The sequence below is a fragment of the Nasonia vitripennis genome, assembly GCF_009193385.2.
Source record: "Nasonia vitripennis strain AsymCx chromosome 3 unlocalized genomic scaffold, Nvit_psr_1.1 chr3_random0009, whole genome shotgun sequence".
NCBI classification, from domain to species: domain Eukaryota; kingdom Metazoa; phylum Arthropoda; class Insecta; order Hymenoptera; family Pteromalidae; genus Nasonia; species Nasonia vitripennis.
Window position 1 is genome coordinate 752,975 of NW_022279629.1, and position 12,420 is coordinate 765,394.

Consider the following 12,420-nt stretch of genomic DNA (forward strand, 5'->3'; position numbering starts at 1 on the left):
ACTGTCAAATTAATAAAAAATGCACATAAATATCTGCATATGACTATATATGATGTGATTTTTACTATAGTTAATTATTATGAGATGAGAAAAAATATTTGGTTTTACATAAAAACAATACATGAGAAATAATAAAAATGAAAAATAGAACTAATAGGATGCGAACTTATTAATTGTCAATTAACTTTTAAGTTAAAAAAATGTAAAATGAATAAAGTAAACACAAGCTAACCTATGCTTTAAACACATACGTATATGAAACATCATTAAAAACAACATTATTTATTTATTTTAAAATACACTATTATTCATGTCTAGATACAAGAACATATTTTTACAAAAAAACAAATTGAATATAATAATTTCATAGGTTTGTTGATTTTATAAAATCACTAGGTGCAAGCACTTCAATACAGTTTTTATGACAAAAAAAAATTATTTGCTTAAAAAACTTATAAATGAAATACAACTTATTTCACTTTTACTAGGCAATATTATTTTTTACTTGTCATGTAAAGCTACTGAGATAACTGGATTATACAAGAACTTAGATTATAATATTTTTGTAATATTTATTATTCATTCTAGTTTTTAATTTAAAAAAAGGCAAACAATTTTTTTAGATTTTTAAAAACTAACTAACAGCATTTTTAAATGTATTGTAAAATATTTATATTTTATTATTTCAGAAGTGATCTTCTTGTCTAATGGTTAAATAAATATGGCATCTAATAGTAATGAAGAGTCAGATAACATCAGGAAACGCGATGATCGAAGATGTGCCATGTGTAATATTTATATTAGAAAATCAATTGGTCGAGAAAAGGAAATCGAATCTGAAGTTGAAATCGAATATGCTAAACAATTATCAAATAAAGATATTTACATCCATGATGTAATTTGTGATTCATGTAGAAAGCGATTAGCCAAATACATATCAAGCTCTAAACCTAAAAAGGTTAATGTTCCAGCAACTGCTTCGTCTCAAGATTCAAATGTTTCTGAATCATTTTCTCAGCTAACTGTCACTTCATCATCTCAGGAAAGTACACAATCATCTGTATACACAATAAAGGAACAAAAAGTACGAGCAACCACGGAATTACTTATTCAAAGGACGATTGCGGCACATAAATATTGCTTTGTTTGTGGGTACCAAAAACAGACTAATAATATATTAGTTCCTTTAGAGGCCCGAATTCAAGTTTATAGTAAAATGAATGTTTTTATTCCACATGGCAATAGATGCTGTTGCACACATTTAATTAAAAAAAGATTTTATGAAGATGAACTAAATAAAATTAATATTTTTTCCACTACAAGTACGGTATATATTGATGAATTACTACAATTTTTGAGTCAATTATCAATGAAAGCAGACGAAACTTTATTAGATACAGTAGCTGAATTTTCCATGCCTGAAAAAAAATTGAAAGTTTTTACGGGATTAACGTGGGAAAATATTAATTATCTTAAAGATCAACTCACTTCTCTGAAGAATTCCTGTGTAAGGACAGCGACACAAGCCATTGTCGTATTTTTATTCAAAATGCGCTCTGGGAATTCTAACTCGCTCATCTCTACAATATTTGACATTGAAAGCGAACAACAAGTATCTCGTTTTTGTCAATCAGTATTATTATCTTTCGAAAAAGATTTACTACCAAAACACTTTGGATTAGAAAATGTAGACAGAAATGAATTGATTGAAAATCAAACTTCTAATATGGCAAAGAAATTACATCCTGGTAAACAACTTATTTTGATTGCTGATGGTACTTATATAAGGCATGAAAAAAGCTCTAATAACGAGTACCAAAGAAAATCTTATTCAGGCCAAAAAAAAGTTCCTCTGACTAAACCATTTACTATATGTATTACTAATGGTTATGTTGTTGACCAGTTAGGTCCATATCTTGCAAATAAAAATGATGCTACAATACTGATTGAAATATTGGAAGAGAAGCAGAATATTTTACAGAAACTTCTTCGCCAAGGGGACATTTTTATACTGGATAGAGGTTTCAGGGACATTAAACAAAAATTAGAAAATATGGGTTATATTGTTTTGATGCCTGCACTCAAAGGTTCAAAATCTCAACTTTCTACGCAAGAATCAAATGAAACAAGATTCACGACAAAACTGCGATGGGTTGTTGCAGTGCACGGAGTTCAAAAGAAAAAATATAGGTTATTAGATCACAAACTTGATAATAAAATGGTGAAAAATACTGGATCTTATTGTAAAATTTCTTGCTACTTAAATAACTTGTTTGGCAAACGCCTAGATTCTGATGAAGACATGCAAGATGAAATATTTAGTGCTATGCAATCTAGAAAAAATGTTGAAAATACATTAGCAGTTTTAGTAGCAGACAAAAGATGGAGTCGTCGGAAACTACCATTTAAAATAATAACTTCGGATGATTTACCAGACTTTCCTGAATTAACAATAAAAGATTTGAAAATTCTGTTTACAGGAACATATCAGCTTAAACAGACAATATCTTACTTAGCGGAAATGCTTGACGCAGATAATAATTTGAAGATTGGATATTCAAAAGAGACTAACAATATTTTCAAACTTGAAGTTCAATCCAGGCATATTAACAGAAAACAATACAAATGTTTCGTTGAGTATAAACCAAATGGTATTGGTTATTCTAGCATCTTAAGACACTGTTGTGATTGTGCTAACGGTAACCGTACTATAGGATGTTGTGCGCATATTGCTGCCATAATCTATTATCTTTCACATGGAAGATATTTATCAAAAATCATACGACCAGCTGAAATTCTGTCTAAAATGTTTCTTAATGATCAAATTGAAGTGTGTATTGATGAAGATAGTGACAATGATGAGTGAATCATTTTTTCTATTGTGAACATTCGTTATTTTTAAAAAGCTACTTGTATACGTTCCATAATTTATTTTAAATAGCCTATGAAGATAATAAATTATACTTTGTACGAATTGAACATACTTAACTTCAATTCCTTTTTAGCTGATAATTATTACTGTCAATAGATTTTGAATAATCAATTAAGTAGAGGCAGATAAGCCAAATATGGCCTTTTTAAGACCACAAGACGCCAAAAGTACCCTCAAACGATCGATTTCAAGGCTATGTTTAGCTAAAAACAGGCTTTTTTGCGTGAAAACCCTTGCATTATGACATTTTTAGGTTAGTTTTGGGTTACATGGTACCAAAAATGGCCTTTTTCGGCGTTAAATCACTCAAATGAGGGCATTTTTAGGTTAAAGAGAAAAGCAGACACTGACAGCGGCGATATTCTTTTTATATATAGAGAGAAACCCTTTATTACCTCAAATTCTGATAAGACCATCATTGAAAACGTAAGATAATATAAAAAATACGGCTTGGAGCGAACAAAATATTTCATTTGATTATGTTTTCATGGGAAGATATGCAAAACTACTCAAAAGGAGTCACTTTAGTAACTAAATTGTAACATAACCAGCTAAAAACGTGAAAAAATGGCAAAAAAATCAGTTTTTGGCTCAAATCGAGTTGTGCCACCATTTTTAAGGAAAAAACGTTAGTGCCATCGTAAAGAACGGGAAAAAGTACACAAAAAAAGTCTACTTAAAAAGTTGCACCTCAAAAACAAGGGGGTCAAAATATCGATTGAAAACTTTAATAATTTTTTTAGATCCGATATTTGAGGTTATGTAATCCCAAAAAAATTGCAGTTATTCATGACATAAAAATACACCAATGTGAATTTTTAAAAAAATTGTTATCCTATAGGGACTTCAGAAAAAAATAAAATCAAAAAAACACGTTTATCGACGTTACTGCGCATGCGCACTAGGCAGAGAGCTAAAAATTTGGCTATGGGAGTTTTTTTTTATCCCCCATCGAATGGTATATAACATATATACATTTTCCAAGGGGGCCATTTCACCATAGTAACCCGGCTATAGCCTTTGCCGAGTCAAAACTGATAACGCAACTAGCGCGTATCAGTCTAGAACTTAGAATTATTTCGAATCGTTTATATACTTAGAAAAATCATGATCCAAAGCCAATAACGCAAAAGTTAAGCGTATTGTCTTACAAATATATTGTATAATCAAAGCGAACATACAAAAATTTCTGTTTTAAAGAATATTGGCAATTTACGCAATATTCTATCTAAAAAGAATATTGATTGAATATATTTTGTTATTAAAAAGAAAGAACATACTATTATTATTGAAATGACTTTCCACTACCTGGTATCCGGGACCAGTCTTATATGATAATAATACACTACTATATATAATTACTTTCCTATGTATGATCTATTGTCAAAATTAGGACGTAGATCAGTAAGTGATTACTGCTCTTCTCTAAAATTTAAAATCTCACACGCGCTACGGACCGAGAAAAGTCTAGGAAACCGGAGGACAAGGAGCAACAACGAGGATTCATGGAAACAGCGAGTTCAAAAAGAAGCATGTTTAAGGGGGCACACCACCTTTGAAATCAAAATCAAAATTTTTCATTAAAAATTTATAAATGCTTATATAAATAAACCAAATTTTTTTTACTCTTCTTAGACATAATTACCTTTATTCTGATGGTTTTAGACCTTCTATATACCTCTATAATACCTACGTATAGTAAGGAGTCCATAATTCACTGACCGTAAGATTCCAAAGGAACGAATGGCCCAAATGAGCTCAAGCTCTAGGATATTGTTTAAAAGTACATTAGTTATGGTATGAATGAGAGGATTTGGTTTAAATTTCATAGAAAAAGTTTTATAAGCATATTACTGATTTTTTTATCATTTTCTGATTAATTTTAACATAACTATCATGTAACTTTTTTTCTATGAAATTTAAACCAAATTCCCTCATTCATACCATAACTAATGTGGTGGTGTGCCCCCTTAAGTGTTAAAGAGTTCGTAGAATCCTTGTAACTCCGGCTGCGTCCGGAGGAATCGCGGAAATCTGTAGCGTGTGTGAGCGGGTACGCGCGTTGAGCGTCGCAGGGGAGCGGGTTGCTGGGCACGAGTCGAGCGTGAGCGGGGACTCGAGCCGTCGGAGGAAGGGGCCGCATCGACGGCAACTAGCCTGATTTGAGGTTAGCCGGGGCGCGAGTAGAGTGCGGTCGTGGGGGTCTGGCTGATTCGCGAGCGCTGATTGGCCGGCCTGGAGCGGAAAGAGCGTGTATTGCCGCGGTGGCTGGCGCGGCGCGACACTTCTTGTCTGACCGTTGCCCAAGACGTACGTATCGGTGTGACAGTCTTACAAGCTTTTCTTTGTACATCGCTAATCCAAAGTGTGAAGTCGTGAGGGTTTCGGAAGAGCGCGTTCGCGTATGCGAGACAAGGAGTCGAGAGAGAGTGAGGGTGTGTGGGAGTGTGAGGGAGAGCGAAGAGGTGAGGAGGAAGAAGACAACCATCCCGCATTCAGTCCAGGCCAAGGCGACAAGGACCGTGAGGGGATTGACCAATCGACGCAAGGCCAGTCCTGGAACGGTAGGGTGCAGAGGAAGCAGACGAGGCGAGGAAGAAGACGAGACAAGCAGCACCAGGACTCAGCTGAAAGCAGCCAGAAGTCCGAGTCTTCCGCACGACCTGTAAGTTCAGCTTACTCAGGCTAAGATCTGCCCTTTATTCAGCGTGTCGCGAAGTGTGAACGCGTGAGTAAAGTGAGAGTGAGAGAGAAAGTGGGATCGGCATCGTCGAGAAGTATAGCTCGCGAAAGTTTGAGCATTGGGAAAACGCGGCCTGATTGCTGAACGAACAAAGAGCCACGTGGGCTTGATTCGAGGAATCGCGCGCGCGCGTTGGGCCAAGAAATTTAAGAAAAGGGAGAGTCGCTGCGCGGTCAGAGAAGCGCCATAGACGCAGCGGAGTCTGCCTTATCGGCGGCCCGGCGGGACGAGAGAAAGAGAGAAAGAGTGAAGAAATGTAAGAGTGAGCGCGAGAGCGTACGCGACACGAGTGCAAGCAGGCAAGAGTGTGAGTGCAAGCGTGTGTGGGTGCAAGCGGTGAAGTCGAGCCGGCTGTGAAGCCGACGGCCGAAGTGTGTAAGCCGAAGTAGAGTGAATAAAGAATTGAATGAGAATCGAGCGTATTGTGATTTTCCTCTCATTACACAACGCTGTAACCCGAACAGCGGAATCTCCGCGGAACTTCCTCCAAGATCCACTTAATAAAATAATAGTGTCAACGCTTCGGGACGGGACTAAGACGCGAATTCCCACCCTTAGATTGGCCACGTCACATAAGACGAATAATCATACAACAAACTATACTATTCCTACAATAGCGGTCTTTTCTTAAAGTTTTCGCTACCGTCTAATAAAAATGTATTAAAGAATATTTTGCAATTTAAAATTTAATAAACTTCAGAGACATTCGATAAGTAATTTTAAGAGTAAAATCTGAAAGCAGAAAGTTATTTAAGACGCAATTTATAAAAATATGACAAAATTTAATATAATACTTATATAAGTAAAATACGAATATAAGTGCTTAAATATATTAATTTGTCTAGTTTTAATCTTAACGTAGATTGTTTATATATGTTTACACTTTATAAAATATGTAATACAAAATTTAATTCAAAACAAAAATGGTTATTTTGCGCATATATGTTTTATTAATTAATCTTGAACGTCTTGAAAGCACCAAAGTATTGAAAATGTAATTTATGCTGCAATAAATTCAAACGCATTATTTAAGATTTTCGTCAACCTATCAAAATTTAATGAGTTTTTTATTAATACGTTAGTCTGTTTCCCATAAGACAAGTAGGGCGGAATAACTTATTTTAGCTGCGTTCGAAACGCCCCCTGTCTTACGAGGGGTAAAGGTAAGGCAATAAATGTTTAGAACGATTGCTCTTAAATATTAAAAACTTTATACACTTATGCAACACTTTAATTTTTTATGTCCTTAATTGTCAAAGTTCTATTCGTGCTCATTTTTGGATATGTACCAAGTAAAGTCGAGTTCCAAAGGATGCAAATTCCAGTAGCTAAAATCAATACCTTTCATTTTTTTTTTTAAGTTAGCAGTACCTCATGAACCGAAATAAGAGCTGACAAGAAATTTTGCAGTCACTTAGTCTTTTTTATACATTATGCAAGCAAATTCCATGACTTTTATATACATAAGTATATTTAGGGAGACAGAAAAGAGTATACATAGCAAAATCGCGTATAAATACGGAAAAACTGTTTTTTGAAAAATGGCATGGTCTAGACCTTATTTTCAGGTAAGATAGGGCTGCCCACAGGGAGGGCTGTAGTCACCGACACTATGGTGCCTTGTGGTTGACAGCCTGATTCGCACTCTGAACAAGAAGGGCATACATGGGCAGGCGTACACGGACGACATCATCATTCTGATAATTGGAGATGACGAATATGTTCTAGAGGGCGTAAGGCAGTAAGCACTGGGACTGGTAGAGAACTGATGCAAAACAGTAAAACTCAGGGTAAACTCTAGCAAGGTCTACGTCATGCTGTGCACAAACAGGCACAAGAGCAGACCAGTTGACGGGATCTAACTTCAGGAGAGCTTTTGACACCACATGGGGCTTGGAACCAGATAAAGTAAGATGACTATATAATGCCATCATCATAGTAAGGCTTGCTCATGGGGCAATCATCTGGGTACATAAATGTGAGTTGAAAACTCACATAAGAGCACTCGATAGAGTACGAAGATTGGTAATAAGAGGAATCACAGAAACCATGTGGACAACACCGCCGGCCGCCATGGAGACTCTAGTGAAGCTTTTCCCACTAATCAAGGTTATAAGGGCGAATACATGTCAACTGCATTTCTTTGAAAAATAAGGCATTGCTTGAACGAAGTATGCCACACATGAAAGAAAGAGGATGCGACAGAATAATGGAGAGAATATTCTTCTCAAAATCGTTTTCAATCGTCACCTAAGACAGGGAAAGATAGCAAGGAGGATCACACGAGCTGCTGGAGGGCAGCATGGTGTGGTACACAGACAGCTCAAAAAACGAAAGTGCAATAGGGGCAGGAGCATGGGAAAGAGGGAATATACAAGAGATAGTGTGCTCGCTGGACCAGCATGACACAGTCTTCCAGGCTGAAGTAAGAGCTATCCCAGATGCAGCAAACTGTCTGCTACAAAGAGGCATAGGGCATAGAAAGTCACCTTTCATTCTGATAGCAAGGCGGCTCTGATGACACTGGATAGTATCAGAGTTACTTCGAAAGAGGTTCTAAGCTGCAGACAGACGCTGGAGGCACTGGCAAATCGCAATGTCGATGTACATACCCAAGTATTTGACCGTTTGTTTTTCTTTCTTATTTTATTTTGTTAGCATTGACTTTCAAGTGCCATTGGTTATAATAATTATTAATTTAGTTCACTGGCGATTCTAATGTCTCTTGGATTTTGTTTTGATACTCTCCTGCACAGTAAACCAGAAGGTCGTCAGCAAAGTTGATTGAGTAGGTATCGTTATTTCAATTAGGATTGAATATATTCAGTATGCCTGTTTTAAAAATGTTAAATAATATGGGAGAATTTACAGTGCCCTGTCGAAGGCCTTCTTCAATGTTAAAGTGTTTAGAGGATTATCCGTTATTTGAAATCGTGACAAATTTTCCATTTTGGAACATAGTCCATAATTGACAAATTAGGTACTTTATTTAAATTTTTTTTTATAATTTTATAGTGTAGACCTTCAAGCCATACAGAGTCGAACGCTTTCTCCAGATCTATGAGGGACACAGCGCCCATTTCCTGTCGATTGCTGACTAACTGTGTCAGTCAGAAATTTGTTGATAGCAATTAGTTGAGTGCTTATGGCGGAAACCAAATTGTTGGTTAAGTATGATATTATTTGCATTGTATTGACTAGTTAGAGATATATTTAATAGAGCTTCGAAGATTTTGTTTATATTTAGCGAGATGCTGATGGGACGCTAGCTGGAAGGATCCTAAGGATCTTTATCTTTTTTAAGGATAGGTAAGATCTTGGCTGTGTTTCAAGTTTCTGGGTAGGAGCAGTTGTTGTATATAATATGTGCCATAGTCGCTCGGTATGTGCTTTGGGACGATGTTGGGAATGTTATCAACTCCGGTGTGGAAGTAGTGCCTTATTCTATTATCCCTTTCTACCTTTCCTCTCACACTCCGTCCTACTTTTTAACCTTCCTGGAGAATTTTTCCGGTGAGGACATATTTCAGACTCGCACCGTGTTGGTTAAGCAAACACTCTCTGTCCTTTATAGGACATCGGGTCCGTCTCCCAGTGTAAACCAAATCCGAAAAAGATCTGTTTTTTTAGGAGCCAGTTCCCCGCTGGTAAGGCAGGCGTTCCCTGCCTAGTGACTAGGGTCGGCTACCTACCGTGTGACATGGGGAGGATTCGCCGGTGCGTAGTGTTCGTTTCTAGCCCTGCCAAGCGTCGGGCTGTCGCGCGGATTCTTCCCAGTCAGCAAAATGTCGTCTCGGTGACGACCAAGGTCTTACCTGGGCTGCTCACCGTCTCTGTTTCAACGGACCGCAAAGAGTAGCGGAGTCCTTCTCTGCTTGGCTAAAATACAAGTTAAAAGCAGGGCGAATAGCATGCATAAATAATGACTCTAATAGTATTTATACTAAAAGAACTTTCGGGTTTAATCCACCCTTAGAACGTTTATACATTCAAAATAACAACGTGTGTTATGCGCAATCGTGTGTGCGTGTGTTGTGCGTCAAGATGAACATCCAGATCGGCCGGCGCACTATGCGCCATAATCGGGCTTTGCCCTAGGCCCTACTCTAACTCTTGTAAGTTATACCTGCTCGAGCTTTTCTGCACGTGGTATGCTATGCACCAATTTAACCAAGAGAGAGAGAGAGAGAGAGAGAGAGAGAGAGAGAGAGAGAGAGAGATGGGTTTCTCGCCGACACAAGAAATACTCACGGATTCGCTACCAAATGTTGCGCTGCTGCTGCTGTTTAACGAGCTGGCAGCTCTGACTGTTGCCTCGTCAATGCCGTTGTCTGGTTGACAGAACTCTTTCTTGTGTTGGCGAGTGCTGCAAGTGCTGGACTGCCTCGGCCGGGGCATGGTGACGTCGTCTTTGGCCTGACGGTTTAGTTTAAATTTGCGCTTCTTGAGAATGAGCGTCTCTCTCTCTCTCTCTCTCTCTCTCTCTCTCTCTCTCTCTCTCTCTCTCTCTCTGGCGCTGGTGGTAAGCTAAGCACGCACTCTATTTCGCTCTGTGCAATAATACTAGTTATTAATATTCTCTTCACTCTTTCGAGTAACCTTTTACAGCGGTGAGTCTTCCCAACGGCTCCTAAGCGTCAGCCAAAAAAAAAACTGCAATCTTTTTGCAATTTTAAGAGCCGGGAAGGATTTCCGCAAAAAGTTGTGCTACATAACCTTAATCATCCAGAGACGTGCTCTACTATCGTTGTGCTCCGCCAATCTCCGACTCAGTCATCCGCATCGTACCTGCAAGGCACAAGCTCAGTATTTTTAATCAGTGTTGTGAGTGGAGTGAAATCGTGCAGTGCGGTGTTTATAGACTACGAGAGCAGCTATAGCTATAGCTATATCTCTATCTCTCTCTATTCGTCACAGCGTTGCCAGTCGTTGTCGTTGCTAAGCCGGAACTTTATTTTTCTGACACCAGAGGGCAGCACTCTCCGAGCCAGCGAACTGCAGTATAGTACAGCAGCTCCACCGCCAGGTGGCCCCGACACGGCGTACGCAACACGCACCCAAAAGAGCGTCCTAAAGGCTCTTATACAGAGACTACTCTGGCCACCGCACACCACGGCGCTCTTCACCTTATTTCCTGCACCATTTGTCGACTGAGCCGAATTACCTCCCGTGGATAAAGTCGATTGCGTCATTTGTTTTAAACACTATGTTGAAACCTGAGGGAGATGACGAACAACTGTTGGTGCATACATCGTGCAAGACTTGCACTGATGTCATTGCTTTGCATAATGCGACAAATGTGGCTGGACTACCATCCTAAGTGTACGCCTATTCAGGCAATTAAGGAAGGTGGCAAGACTATACAAGTCTGCAAGAACTGCTTGGTAGCTGCTAATAAAACTCCATGCAGCACCTCTACCTCTTCTCCATCTTCACGAAGCAGCAGCCCTCTGCCCCAACAACAAACACGCTACAGGAAACCGGTTTCTGCACCACCATCTGCACCACCATCGCGCTCTTCTAGTCCACGTAAAGAAGATCCCGTGCTCAACAAAATACTGGACAAGCTAAATAAACTTGACAACATAGAGAAGCAGCAGAACGCAATGAATAACCAGCTTTCTGAGAGCAAGAGTTTTCTGGAGAAGAGAATGTCAGCCATTGAGAAGTCCCTGGAGCCGCTGAAGGAGATACCGGCGCTGATTAACCGTGTAACGGTGGTGGAAGGGGATGTGGCTGCTTTGAGGGCTGAGCAGGAGGAGATTAAAGCTAAGCTTGAACAACTTCTGGCGAGTGGTGCTGGCTCTTCTTCTTCGTCTCCATCGAATGCTCCGGCGCTGTTTACCGAGACCATCCAGCAGCTCCGTGAAGCCAACACGAGAATCCAGGCGCAATTGGATGGCGTTGTGTCGTCCCAGGCAAAGCTCTCTGCAGAATTGGTCATAACCGGCCTGACCTTTTCGGAGACGACATCCTTAAGGCACCTTGCCTATGCAGCTCTTCGGCCCTTGGACGCTGAGCTAACGGAGAGAGACATTATCTCTGTGCGACCCCTGGGAAGGGTGAGAGTAGCCCGCAATGACACTGCGGACGCTTCTGATGCAAGCCCTGGAGCAGTCAGGTTGCCGCTCTCAGTCTCACTATCCAGGACGCTCATGCACTCGCTCATCTCTGCTAAAATCAAGATTTGGAAGCTACATACTACGCAGCTATCTAGCAAATTGCTGCATAAGGCCCGCGTTGCACTACCGCTTCCGGATTCGTTCATCAACGTCAACGAATGCTTGCCGTCTGATGTCCTTCGGCTCCGCAAAACTGTAAGGGAGGCTGCAAAAGAGCACGACTGCACCACATTTCTGAGGGATGGTCGAATATACATCAAGCTAAAGAAGGAGGATCGTGCTGTGAAGATTGCGTCGGATGAAGATCTGAAGAATTTTTTAGTCTCGATCACAGCCAACTGAAGTACACACCCCTCATTCCACGTAGATCACCATCATATGAATCGTCCACCACATCTTCAATCACTCCTAAGGTAACTCTGTCTGATGGTCTAAGAGTCTGCCATTTCAATGCGAACTCTCTTACGGGTCACATTGAGATGGTCAGGCTCTTCTTGTCCACTCGTCCCCTCTTTCACGTGATAGCTGTGACGGAAACCTGGCTTGACGAGAAGGTAACTTCTATCCCTTCACTGGAAAACTATACGCTCTACAGACGTGACAGAACATCACTCACTGACTGC

At 39.4% G+C, this 12,420-nt stretch overlaps 1 protein-coding gene across 8 annotated transcripts in view; it reads left to right on the forward strand.

Moving 5' to 3' along the window:
- Nucleotides 1-12,420, forward strand: part of LOC100117878 (putative fatty acyl-CoA reductase CG5065) — a 267,482-nt gene that overhangs the window by 183,257 nt on the left and 71,805 nt on the right. The gene's annotated exons all lie outside the window — the stretch shown is intronic.